This window comes from Ixodes scapularis, unplaced genomic scaffold (assembly GCF_016920785.2).
Source record: "Ixodes scapularis isolate PalLabHiFi unplaced genomic scaffold, ASM1692078v2 PGA_scaffold3__209_contigs__length_174095766, whole genome shotgun sequence".
Classification (NCBI taxonomy): Eukaryota; Metazoa; Arthropoda; class Arachnida; order Ixodida; family Ixodidae; genus Ixodes; species Ixodes scapularis.
This window is the reverse complement of record NW_024609868.1, coordinates 112,551,532-112,565,055: the sequence shown is the minus strand read 5'-3', so window position 1 is coordinate 112,565,055 and position 13,524 is coordinate 112,551,532. Positions and strand designations below refer to the sequence as shown.

General features: G+C 44.7%; 1 long non-coding RNA gene across 2 annotated transcripts; it reads left to right on the top strand.

The window, feature by feature from the left end:
- Nucleotides 1–206: 206 nt before the first annotated feature.
- Nucleotides 207–13,136, top strand: LOC115318805. 2 transcript variants are annotated; one of them, XR_006078118.1, is made up of 4 exons: nt 207–292; nt 2,276–2,469; nt 5,930–6,066; nt 12,667–13,136. It is a non-coding gene; the product is annotated as an uncharacterized LOC115318805 (long non-coding RNA). The 2 variants fall into 2 exon arrangements; XR_005798114.2 differs by having other exon boundaries at nt 2,276–6,066.
- The last annotated feature ends 388 nt before the right edge of the window (nt 13,137–13,524 follow it).

Genomic DNA, 13,524 nt, shown 5'->3' with positions numbered 1-13,524 from the left:
GTTATCAAGCAGCGTATAACAGGAGAAGAAGCTGGAAAATTATGTCTGCTCGCCTTCGATTCACTTCAAAGTTCATACAGAGCACGATAACTGCGGTAATGTCCACAGCAGTGACACCGGCCCCAAAAATATGAACTGTGATAGAGTGGGGTCGAAACCGAAACTATTACGTCGTATTCAGTCTTTGGCTTCGTGCTAATCCAAAGCCACAAAGCAGCTTCCGGATCCTTGTTCGCGCCGGAGCGGAGACAAAGGCCTGTTTCTCGGAGTGCGTCGGTCGGTCCGAGTTTAGGTAAGTTTTGCCGATTTCATATTCATAATGCATGCTAGAAGAATATCCGAGATATGCTAGATCATCTTCCGAACAACGTAGCTCACGTTGCCACCGTAATGCGGATAATGTTTCACTTTTTTCTGCGATTTGACTCGAAAAAAGTGAAATCGTCTTAGCACTGACCGGCGGCGGCGGCGCCGCTATCTTGAGAATCTTGTGAATGCTCTGCGACAACGGAGCACTGCAGAGACGCTGATTAGATCGTTTCTAAAGTACGCGTTGCTATCAGTGAACTGCTCTGTGTTGTCAAACGCTTGAATACGGACGTTGGAACGAACGCCATGGGTGTGTTCGGGATGACTCGGGTGGTTTTGACTTTGGCGTGTCGTCTGTCTAGCGACAGCGTTGAGTTGTGCCCAGTATTTTGAAACTCCCGGCCTGCGCGCACTTGGTTTTCGCGCCGCGTCCAGCGGGATGGCGCGGTTCGAGTGGCGCTGGCGTGTGGCGCTGGCTGCGCTGGCGTTTGGCGGGTAGATAGGACAGGCTCATAGCTGGGCGTCGTCGTTGTGCTCGTGTACGGCGTGTGCCTCACGCCGGCCTGTGGTGCGTGGCGTTGGGTTTGAGGCGCGCGGGCCTAGAGTTTCTTAAAAGTGTTGACAGAGCCCTGTTAATCTCATCGTTCTTGTTGTTTTCTTCCTTGTTGCTTGTTTGTTATTTTAATAATCTTGCTCTGGTTGATTGCCTAGCAGTCGATCGTGCGCACGGGCCCCTGTATATATGTCTAGCCTTGCGAGCCACCCAGAGTACTACTGTCGCTAATAAAGATTATTATTGCTTGCCTTAGCGGCGTTTTAATTTACCCCGGCTACATTCGTGACTTGTGGAACTCGTGGGTGCACAAGTAGTTTACATGGCTGAGGAAAGAGGTTGAATGATTTGATTAAAATGCTCTGGTCTGGTATAGAACGTTCAGTGGTACAAAAGTTGCAATAGAAACACACACATCTGGCAGGCGCTCTCACATTTACTGCAGAGACACATACAAATCAAGGAGATGCAACTTTGAATGTGATGTCTCCTTACTTACTAAGACATATAAATACCTGAGGCTCTGGTAAAGTTGAAGGGAGTCTCTTAAAGCATTTGTGGAAAGACCCAAAGCTGGATACAATTTTAGTCTAAAAGCTGGTCCACACTTGCACCCGACTAGGACTGACTCCGACAAAACCAGTCTTTAAGCCTCTTGTGACAGCTTATGACCACGCCGTCCAGCAGTAATGGCAGTCGTAAGCGGCTTAAAACCCTGTTTTGTTCAACTCGGTCGTAGTCAGTTGCAACAGTGTGAACCAGCTTTAATGCCTCTTAGGCGCATGCGCAAACAGTAGCTTCAGGATAAACTTGCGCATTGCACTGCCCCAAAGGATTTCGATCACATCCCGGGTGTTTATTTTTTATCTGTATCCCTGCACTGCAGAACACGTCAAGAGGCTTGTTGATTGCTGTGCATGTACCTATCAAGCGAGCTGTGCTATTTTTAAGTGGTGTTTAATTTGTTTTTAGCTTCCTGGGATTTCTTAAGGTACCAGTAGGTATCTAAGCTCTACATGCACATTGTTCTTAACAGGCACTTCACCAGAACTTTGTATTGGGAGGGGGGGGGGGGGGGCACCCAAGACAAAATGCTGTATGAGGGAGAGGAGGGCCCAGCAAAATGGACGATTTTGGGGGGGGGGGGGGTGGATAGGGTAGGTAATAAAGCAAAGGTGAGGTAGGCTCCTACCCCCCTCCGGCTGCATGCCTGGTTCTTAATACAATTACGTCATGAAGAAGCTCATTTTCCTTGTTTGGTTGAGTTTAATGGTGCTGTCATCATGGTCTTTGCACTGTTGACAACAAGAGAAGCGTAATGTTGGCACTTGTTCTTTTGTTGATCTGTGAAGCAAGTTTTGGTTTCTTTTTTGTTCCAGAATGTCAGTCTGATTCTTATTCATGGTGTTGCAGAAAGTCTGTATCATCAAGAAAAAACTGCAGGTGGCTGGAGGATGCCGATCAGCTGCCAGTCTGGATAGTAGCCATCAACTCAGCAAAGGCCTGCAGTCGAATCAGCCCCACCTGTTTCTCTGCTGCCATTCAAGACGGGATGCTTTGTGAAAGGTGAAACGGGGCCCATGCACCGCTTCCGCAGGGCCCTGCTGGTATTTATCTGACATTTTGTTTTCCTAAACAAATAACACCATTACAAACTGTAATATACCGAACAATTGCCCACTCTAAATTGGCGATGACCATGGAGAGCTAAGGGATAGGGTAGGTAATAAAGCAAAGGTGTACATGGTCGGGTGGTCCCTTGGTCTGACCCCGGAATTACAAACAGCTGCCATTTGCAAAGCTAGTTGACTGTGCAAACACGTAAAAACAAACCGTCTGTTGTTTTTTTTCTTTTTTTGATTACAAATTAACACCCTAAAGAATGGTTGCTTACGCATTTGCTTGTTCTTGTTATAAAGCCTTAAATTTATTCTTCCGAGTTAGAACAAAAAAGCAACCCATCTTTTTTTGGGCACAACTTTCTTTGGCAATGAAGAGAAAGCTAGGGAGGGGGGAGGCAGGCAGTGCTAATGGCTCTGTGTTAGTGCACCAAATAGTTTTTTTTTTTTTTTTTTTTTGGTTTTGGTTTTAGTTAGAGTTTGGCGTGTCAACCACGCAGTTCCTTCAGTGCATGTTTTTGTACGAGGATTGCGGTTGAGGGACCTGAACCGCGGTCGCCGAGCATGCAGGCATATTCAGATCTATTTCTGAAGGCTAACCCGTTTTTAAACGTAAGCCAACACTTTGACTGAAACACTCGGACAGACTTGCAGGGTAGATTTCACCGGGGTCAATCTACTAGAATTTGTCTCTCAGCTGACGAAGATAGGCAGTGTCGAATCAGGAAAAGCTGCGAACTTCATGATAGTAGATAAGCGCCGGAAAAATACCTAGACAAAAATTTGACGTGAACACTGGCGTACCGGCAACTAACATTTATTAAAAACAAAATTTCTTATATAGCTGTGAAAAACGTCAGTCATGACTACAACTGGTGCAACCCTCTATCAAATTCATTCTTTTGCCGATAAGGTTATGGATCTGTCACTTGTACACCTGGTGCATTTGGCTTTAATCTTAAACGCCTGGTGTAGCTCTCTAGATTCTTTATCGGGGTATCTGGCCAAAAATTTGGTGTCCTTAAACGACTGGGAGCAAAAGCAGCGTCTGCAGTGTGTGGCCAGATTTCGTGATGGAAGTCGCTTGTGTGGCCACCTCGTGTTCGTGGGCGCGATCATTAATACATAGGCCTGTCTGACCTGTGTACACAGAACCATATGACATTGGGATTTCGTACACAACTTTGGTCGTGCATTCTGTGAATTTTTTGCAGTGTTTAGTTTTGCATTTGTCTTTTCCAAGGGCCGCTGCTGCAGCGACCACACACATCAGCTGCTGTCCTTGTTTCCCATCATTTAATGACACCAAATTTTTGGCCAGATACTCAGATAAAATGTCTAGAAAGCTACACGAGGTGTTTGAGATTATAGCCGAAGGCACGAATTGTACAAGTGACACATTCATAACCTTATCAGCAAAAGAATATGAATTTCTTGATAGAGGTCTACATTGGTTGTAATCATGATTGACATTTTTCACAGCAATGTAACAGATTGATTTTTTTTTTCAATAATGTTAGTTGCGAGTGTGCCAGTGGCAACTTCTTGACCCTGTCTATTTTTTTGGCGCTAGTCAATGATCATGAACCACCTGACCCAAATTGCCACATGAACAAGTTTCATGAGTGCTGCCGCGTTTTGAGGTCAGTTATCTGTAAACTCTTCTGGTGCTGAAAAACTATTGTGCGGGAGGAATATACAGAAATAGAAGCATGCACACTCCACGACGCAGTCGCATTCCATTTGGATCGCATTCAGTTATGGCTGGCCCTAGGGGGTCGCTGGCACACCACAGCTCAGAATATGTGTAGCGAGGATTGCGCTGCAGAACCCAGGGGTCCTGAGCTCGGTCCCCACCCCTGCTCACACACACCAGTGAGCTTGCTTGCCAACCGGCATACGGAAATAACTAGGAGTCCCGGTTCCCACTGTCCCATTTGTCATACACGTTGCACACCACTTGCTTGGTTTGTTTTAAGATTTCTTGGTTGCCAAACTTCGTAAAAATCTTACATGTCAAACAAAGAGGCGAGCTCACAGAGTGTACCTACAATACACCACACTGATGATGCCCAAAGATGCCATTCTAATTTTGCAGGGAGCTAGAAAACCAAGGGTGAATTTAAACCAAGAAAACACAAAATAGCTAAATAGGAAATGCTCAAGGTTTGGCACATCCTGGCTAATGTTATGCTAACATTCTGAAGTCAAAGCTAAACAGAACAATTTTACATATATTTTAATTGGTTACGTTCCACCCAGCAAATTATTATAGTTGAACTATATTCAGCTATGCAGTGAAATGGTGTCCTTTGGCTCTCTAGCTTTAGCTCCATTGCCACAGAATGTTGTCCCGAAGTATATCACTTTCTAGCTCTTTTCGACTGCACCCCTCCTATTCCTCTCCTGCTTTGCTGTTCTACTCGTTCTATCCCCATTCTGTCTGCCAGTCGTGGAGATAAACGCCCATGGGGACAGGGCGCTTGATGTCTCTTTCATATATTTTTTTAACTTGCTTAAAATAGAGGAATAGGCTTTAATATGTCCTTAGATGAGGTGATATGTTTCAAAAGTAGGGGTTAGAGCGCTTACTCTGCCACGGGTGCATGCTCTGTGTTTTTTGGTAGTTTTATAGTGTTGTGTGTTACTAGAATAAGTTGGGCTTTAGTATAGTTACAGCATATGTGTACAGTAATTCACGCAGTTGTTAATGATCATTAGTACCTAACTCAACCCTGTGCAGGGTGTCTATGAGCTGAAAAATTGGTATTGTTGAGGAATTCGGCAATTGGAAAAGTCTCAAGATTTTCAGCCTAATCAGTATCGATCAGGGAAGTTCAGCCTTCCTTTCTCTGAATGTAAGCAAAAGATTTGTGTGGTGTGGCACATGCACCTTCCTCCTACTCAGCAACTCGGCCGGCCTGCCAACGTAAATCTTTGCTGGAAACTAGAGTCTTGGTAGAATCCAGAGATGCAACTTCATCTCGAGATGTATTTACAAGGAAAACTTCTATACTCTCAATGAACTGCTGCTGCTTATGGCAGATTTGTGGAATGGCTTCATAGTGCGAGAGCTTGTCTCTATAGCTACTCTAGTTGCTCCTGAATAAACTTCTAGGGGATCTTTTCCGGGCTGTGAACATCATGGCAGTTGAGGTAGTTTCTGCTGGAAAAGGGAGGGGGGGGAGAGAGGGTATCCCTCAGCTTGACAGTCCATGGAAGCTTTGTCAGCCAGGATTTTGAATGTTGCGAGGACAATGACGGCTGCATTAGCTCATATTTTTTTTGCCAGAAGTTGTACGACCAACTGCCAGGATTGCAACATCCAACAGCATGAAACAAACCAGTTGGAGGCGCATTCCAGGCACCATAACGTAGCCTCTGCTGCTGAGATGTTCTTATTGCAAGTATAATTTCCGATTCTGTTTCTTTTGTTTTTCACTGGGAGCTCATGGAGGTGGCACGGTGCATGGAAGAACAGAGTGGCTGACAGTGAGCTGCCCAAGCAAGCTGCTGGCTCTTGTGACTGTCTCTGAAAGCCTCTGGATGTGCTAAATTGCAGACGTGCCTGGACATTTATAAATGGTAAACACAATCTAGACTACCTTTGAATTATGCCTTGGTCTAACGGATGCAGCTTGGATGTCGTGTTTGGCTGCTAGAATAGAACTGGATAGTGTTAAGTGGCACATGTCACCAAGTAAGCACACGCTGGGACGCTTATCCACAAACTCGGCTTCCCAGTCCACGAGCCACCAAAGAGATCCCGAGTCATCCATGATTTCATGTTTCATACGTATATGATGGTTTTACTACAACAGCTCATACTATTTGGCATTCTAAACTTTCCCATCACTAAGGATACATTTTTGTGGTGCCATCCGTGTTGGTTTTCAAAAGCTCTGGTATCTGGGCCTTGTTCTGTTAGCTTCCATGCGAACTGTGAATCGCTTGCCAGGGATGCTTTTGCCACTGCAGGCCAATTTCCTAGGCAAGGCATTTAACTATTTCTGGTTTCATACTTGGCTTCAATTGATTGTTGAGCCATTGACTTTCTCTTTCGACGCTGGCACTGCCAGCACAATAGTCCCATCACATACACATTCTTTTAGAAGATTCTTCACTTCAAGAGTAAAAGGAGTTTTTCACATTCCTTTAGAAGATTTGTCCCAATATAGGAATGTTGCTTGCCCCGACATCTCTAAACCACCTCTGTAGTGGTTTCTCGATGTCTTAATATGCCGTGCATCAGAATGTCTTTTGTCGCGCTTTTATGTCACACCGTTTCTTGAGTAGTTTACAAAGATCTTGTGGGCTCCAGTGACACAAACCTTTGTCTCCCTCTCCACATGCCTTATTATTTCAAGTTTTGTTGCAAATGTCAACTTTGCCCTCTAGATATTCACAGTCATAACAACTCTCACAGAATTCAGTGGTTTTTGTACTCTTTTTACTGGTTTCCGTTTTGAGCAAAATGTGCGAGTGCCGAAAGCACAAGCTCAGAGGAAGGGATCAAGAAGAAAGAAGGTGGAACCCGCGCACGGTGTGGTTGTGGTGGAACGCGAAGCAAGGGCTTCGTGGGTTTGGGTGGTCGAACCTCGAGCAAGGCTTCGTCAAGACTGTTTGTGGGCCCCGAGCAAGTCTTAGACAATGTGCCTGTGCTTGTGAGTGAGCACTGTGTGGCGCTGCAAGCACCCAAGCCACCACCGACATCTTGGGACCATGATTGGACTCTCCTCCTCCTCCAAATGTATGGCACCTTTGATTTGGCTTCTGTTCCTTTTGTTATGCTTTCAAAGCTTTTGTGTTTTTCCTTCTGCGGTTATGAAGAGTGGAACGCTTGCAAGATATGTTCTGTTCCTTTATTTATTTCTTTTTTTTTACGACTGTGTGCACGTGCTGTGCACCTTTTCTTTACTTTTGAATTTCATTACTATTAAATAGTGTTCCGTAACGCCAGGCTCGACTCACTCTCAGTTCCTACCGCCTCTCAGGAAGTCCATCGCCTAGGTTTGGCCCTAGCACCTGGACAGCGGTCCAATTCAAATTACAAGTTTGTTTTTATGGGATCTTTTCCAATCGAACCTGTGACTAACTTGTGTCAGGTTCAAGTGCTGTAGTGGATGCCAGTTTGTCACAGGTTCGGTTGGAAAAGATGCCATAAACAAACCAACTTGTAATCTGAATTGGACCGCTGTCCAGGTGCTAGGGCCACACCTAGGTGATGGATTCCTTAGAGGCGGTAGGAATTGAGAGTGACTTGTACCTTGCATTTCGAAACACTATTTATTAGTAATGAAATTTAAAATTAAAGAAAAGGTGCACAGGACGCACAAACGGACGTAAAAAAATGAAAATAAAGGAAAAGAACATATCTTGGAAGCCTTTTGCTCTTCGTAGCAGCGGCAAGAAAATCACAAAAGCTTCGAAAGCGTAACAAAGAGGGAACAGAAGCCAAATCAAAGACTCCATACATTTCGTATGAGGAGAGTCGAATCATGGTCGCAAGATGTCGGTGGTGGTCCCAGTCCCTTGCGGCACCAGTCGGAGTCGAGAACTTGTGGTGGCTTGGGTGGTTATAGTGCCGAACAGCGCTCGCTCACAAGCACATGCACGTTGTCGAAGCTTGCTCAGGGCCCACCAACCATCTTGACAAAGCCTTGTTCGGGGTTCGACCTCCCACACCACTGAAGCCTTGCTTGTTGTTCCAACCACTGAAGCCTAGCTCTACGCAGCTTCCGCCTTCCTTCTTTTTTTCTTTTTCTTCTCTTCCGAGCTCGTGTTTTCGGCACTCGTGCATCTTACACTAAACGGAAGCTGACGATGAAAAAAAATCTTTCAATTCTGTGACAGCAACATGTAGGCCTATTTGTTGGTTGATTCTAATGTCAAATATCCATGATTGTCCACATTGGATATCATTTGCCTGCGGTGTGTTCTGCAGCCACAAACATCTGCCATGCCACCACTACGCATTAGTGTTCAGTGGAGAAGCCTGCTACGTGGCTTCAGAGCATGCAGTCATTAATTTCAACACTAGGGAATTTGACAGTGATGTCTCATGCAAATGGACACCTCCGTTCCTAACCAGAGGCGTCCATAATGTGAGCTGTGCATAATAACAGGACAAAATGCAGGTATTTACCCGGTTGGTCCCCGAAAACGGTTTTTATATAGCAGAGTATCCATATTATTGAGACATGACTGTTTACCCACCCTGCCCGAGTCCTACTAGAGCGACAAAGAAAAACACCTGACACTCATATGCCTCAAGACTGGATAATACGCCAAAAAACGCAGACGAAATGAAGGAAGATCTGGGCAGGACACGTCTTAACTTTTAACTGAATAGTTTACTTTGGTAAAAAAAATATATCTACTGATAGGAAGTGACACATGCTGTCAGAACACTGTAAACCTGATTTGCACGGTGTGATTTTACTTGTGAGTTTGCTGTTGTGACGTCACTCACTCAGCGAAATATAGGCATGGGGGAAGCTGCAGTGCCTGATGTCACAGGTGTAAATTTGCAAGCGAAATTGCGCCATGTGAAGTGGGCTGATGCGACGTCTGAACACACTCCCCCAGAAACGAGCGTCATTGGCTCTGCAGACCGTGGAATTCTTTGTCATGTGTTAGTAATGAGGGTGTGCTCACATGAGTTGTTATTCTAGGATTTCATCAAGAAGGCATTGTGAATTTTCCTGTTTGTTTTTGTCTTGTAGCAGCCCATGACACTAGTCTTTTTCTAAGTTGGACTTGCACTCACAATGGACACAGTGAATTGCTAGGTGACCTTCTGGATAAAATACCAGGGTAACAACTCTTGTCTGAGGTGCACCCTTAGTGTCATTGTCTGACAGAATTTCACTCTCTGTGGGACTAGTGGCACTGGTTTCTGAGGAAGTGCATTTTGACCTTACAGTGTTCTGCCAGCAGGTGTCAGTTTTTTATCTGTATAGATGCTTTTAGGGAGTCAGTTACTCGAGCTGCCACCAGTCGGCGTGCTTAACGGGCTGCCATAGCTGACCTTCATTTTGTCCCCGTTGCTTTGCATTGTGTGCTGCACCGGTCACCACCGGAGCTTTGTTTTTGTGTTCTTTTACGTCCCGCGTTGAAGCCGAGTGTTTTCTTTAGGTCTTTGATATTTCAGGCTTCCATTTAATCATTTGATACCTATGTTTCATTATAGATGTTGTATTTTCTTATTTATAGAATGGAATCTGACAGCGAATGGATCAAGATACAAGATCATGGCCTAGGCTTCAGAGAACATGTAAGTTCATCACATTCTTTTGTTTTTGTCGCTAATAAAGGGCAGTCAACACCATTGCGACATATGAAAATTGCAACTGACGCAGTGAGGCTATCTCCAGATGCCCGTCGTTGGTTTGGCACGCAAATCCCCCAAATTTTTGGCAGTGAGGCTATCGCAGTCATGCTTCTCGGTGCATGTGCGCGCTTTTAGACATTGTTTCCATAGATAAAAGCCGAACCGCATCTAAGCGCTTTAGCGAGCGACGAGACGAGCGACAACGACGAGTCAGCAACGAAAGTTTCACACTGCCACCCGTCGCGGCGCTCGGCTTTTGGATTTCTAGAAAACCGCATGCAAGTGGTTTAGAGAGGAAGGAGCCAAGCGACTCGCTTCGCTTTCGCTCAATCAGTCGCGCGACGAGGCAAACCGCACGCAAGCGACCAAGACGATGAGCGACGTTTTCTAGAAATCCAAAAACCGAGCGATGCAACGGGCGACAGTAAGAAATCTTCGTCGCTGACTCATCGTTGTCGCCGTTGCTCGTCTCGCCGCTCGCTTGAGCACTTACATGCAGTTCGGCTTTTACTTACGGAAACAATGTCTAAAGTTCGCACATGCAGCAAGAAGCACGACTGCGATAGCCTTACAGCGTCAGTGGAAATTTTTATGTGTCGCAATGGTGTTGACTGCCCTTATTAGCGATAAAAACAAAATGTGATGAACTTAATGGTTTCTGAAGCCTAGGCCATAATCTTTTATCGTCGGTCCATTCGCTGTCCGATTCCATTCTATAAATAAGAGAATACAAGAGCAATGTTCAAATGTAGATATCAAATGATTAAATGAAAGCCCGAAATATCAAAAGGACCTAAAGCAAACACACAATTTCAATGCAGAACGTAAAAGAACTCGAGAACAAAGCTCCGGTGGTGGCCGGTGCCGCACACAACGCGGAGCAACTGCGAGAAACTGAAGGTCGGCTATGGCGGCAGGATCACGTGACGTCAAGGTGGCAGCGGCGCACCCATGAAATGTTGCCTGAAAGGGTCTATATGTATTTCTGTTTTTTTTATATGAACCATTCAGTTGAAGGTTATGCCGTGTCCTGTCCAGATCTTCCTTTGTTGTGTCTGTGTTTTTTTGGCGTATTATTCAGTGATGAATAGCCAACTTGCCATCTTAAGCCCCAAGACCATGCAGCATGCATACAAAGATATCTTTTGGCATTCTTGCAATAACTTGTGCTTACTTCATGAGCCTCGAAAAATGGGAAGCCTGCCAAAGGTATCTTCGTGTGCATGCTGAATGTATTTAAGTCGTGTTGGGGTCGGTTGTTCCTCTTGGTTGCTTTAGTAGGACTTTCATCCCATTTTACATTGTAAGTTTATAATACATTTTCACAAGAATTCTTGCTCACATTCATTGTATTTATTGATTCAATATAATCAAATCAGACTGAATGTTTTTCTGATCTGATTTTCTTTTGTGTTGTTTTAATTACTAGGGAATTTGGTTTTTTGTGGGTTTATAGCTTCAGGGCTGTCAGTGGAAGTTGAGACCACTTTATATTGCTATTTTAGAGGTAGCAAGGTGTAAAGTTGGGCAAGTTGGTTGATGGCCATATTGAATGGGTTAAAACAGTGCAAAAAAGATGGACCAGTAAAAGGAAAGACACAGTGCTGTGTTTGTGATTAAACATGAGGAAGATGCATAGAAGGGGGGGACGGACAACAAAGTTGTCCGTCCGTCCGTCCCCCCCCCTTTTTATGTATCTTCCTCATGTGTAGTTACTCTTACCAACACGCTTGTTTTGTACGTAACTGTGTCTGTGTGTTTCCTTTTACTGGTCCTTCGTCTTTTTAGAGGTAGGTAACATAAATACCAAAAAGTACTTCTATGCATTTAAAGAAAAGCAGATAGAAAACATTGTCTTTACAGTGAAGTTGTACTTATGGCTTGGTTTTACTATCAAGAGAAACAAGAAAATTCCCTTGCGGCAATTCAGTCTGCTTTCAAACGATCTGAGCAACCTTCCACAGTACTGTATGTTATATGTGGTGTTCACATTGAGGTGCTTTAACTGGCTTTTATTTTGCATTTACTGACAGTAGTATTCTACAAATGGAGGGAAATCATGCTTGTCACTGTCAAATTCTGTAGTTCCTGCGTTCTGTATTCTCCTGCAGTATGAAAGACCCAGTGGGAGCGCCTGGCCGAGGCAGTGACTGGTGGGGGCACTGTGTGTGCTCTGGGAGATCCCAATCTACCCAAGGGGGAACTCACGTAGTGCTCAGCTAAAGCGCAATGCACACTTATCAGTTTTCGGGTTGACGGTGGAGAGCAGTTAATTCACATTATGTCACAGCAACTAATTCTGAAATGGCTGTCCGAGAGAAACTGGCCCGAGTCAAGGCAATTATTTTCACTTTTAAATAGCATGGTCCATGCCATCCTTCTGATTAATGATTCCGCTCTTCAAGACATTTTATTTTTCAAATATGAGACTCAGGTGTAACGTTAATATTTGTGCCTGTTTTCAAATTTTACACCAGAAACAACTGATAACGAAAACAATAATGAGCATGCTTACTTCGAGCCTCCATGATCACATCTCTGGGCGCAATGCCGATAAAGCAAACTTTTAGTCTAAACCTAAACCAAAAACGGTTAACAAGTTCAGGACCAGTTCAGCCCCGAGTGAGCGTCCTTTCCTCGAGGCAGAACAGAATCTCGTGGAGCGCACATATAGCGCCCACGGCCATCACGGCCACGCGCTTTTAGTAGGTCTTTTATATTGAAGGAGACTGAACATACCACCAAGACCTTTTGGGTGGCCTTTCTGCTGTGTTATAATTTAATTAGGAGCATGGTTCATGTAAAACATATTTACTAAACATGCATCACTGGTTATCTTATTCCTTCTCCAGGTGCTGCTATCCAGCTCTACGTCACAGCCATGAAGTGGCCATGGGGTGAACCATGGACAACTGCTGTCTTAAGTACTCGAATCGGCAGAGCCACCTACTAGCTGTGAAGCCCAGTTGCCAGGCAGCAGATACTCGACCAGCAACCAGCCTTTGTCACTCTAGTGGGACACGAGAGCGACAAGCCTCCAACCCATTCAGCATGCCCGTGATGGTACCTTTGGCAGGCGTTTATTCGTTCGGTGCTCGTGAAATAAGCATGAGTGATTCTAAGCCTGTCAAAGATACCCTCGCGTGCATGATGCTTGTTTTTAAGCATAGCCTCCTTTATTCCACAAAGCCTCTCAAATCGCGAAAGACTCAGGTTTGAGACTTGTCGTCATTTGTTTCTGTTTGTCGCTGTAGTGGGACTCGGGGCATAAGCTAGCACCATGTACTGAACATGAAATAAAAAACCACTGTATCAAACTTGACTTGATTTTGCAGCTTCATTTGCATGCCAACTGCACAATAAATACAGCAGCTCGCACATGTTTTCAACTTTCATTTTATTGTTTAAGTATTCTGAGAAAATTACTGGAGCAGCTCCATTAATCGTGGGTCACTAAATCCGGAACAAGGTAGCAACCAGTTTTTTTCTGCACACAGCCCCAAAAATTGGAGATGTCTGACTATATCTTATGCCACAAAAACATCCTTTGAATGACAACATAGACTTCCTTGGGAGAAGTCTGTAAATTCCCCGTATAGCCAAGATTGAATGACCAGAGAACTCCCACCCTGGCCCACACTGCATTTACACCGTTTTGCCAAGCTTGACTGACCACTGAACTGCCAGTGTGGCCCAGGATGCATTTAGAC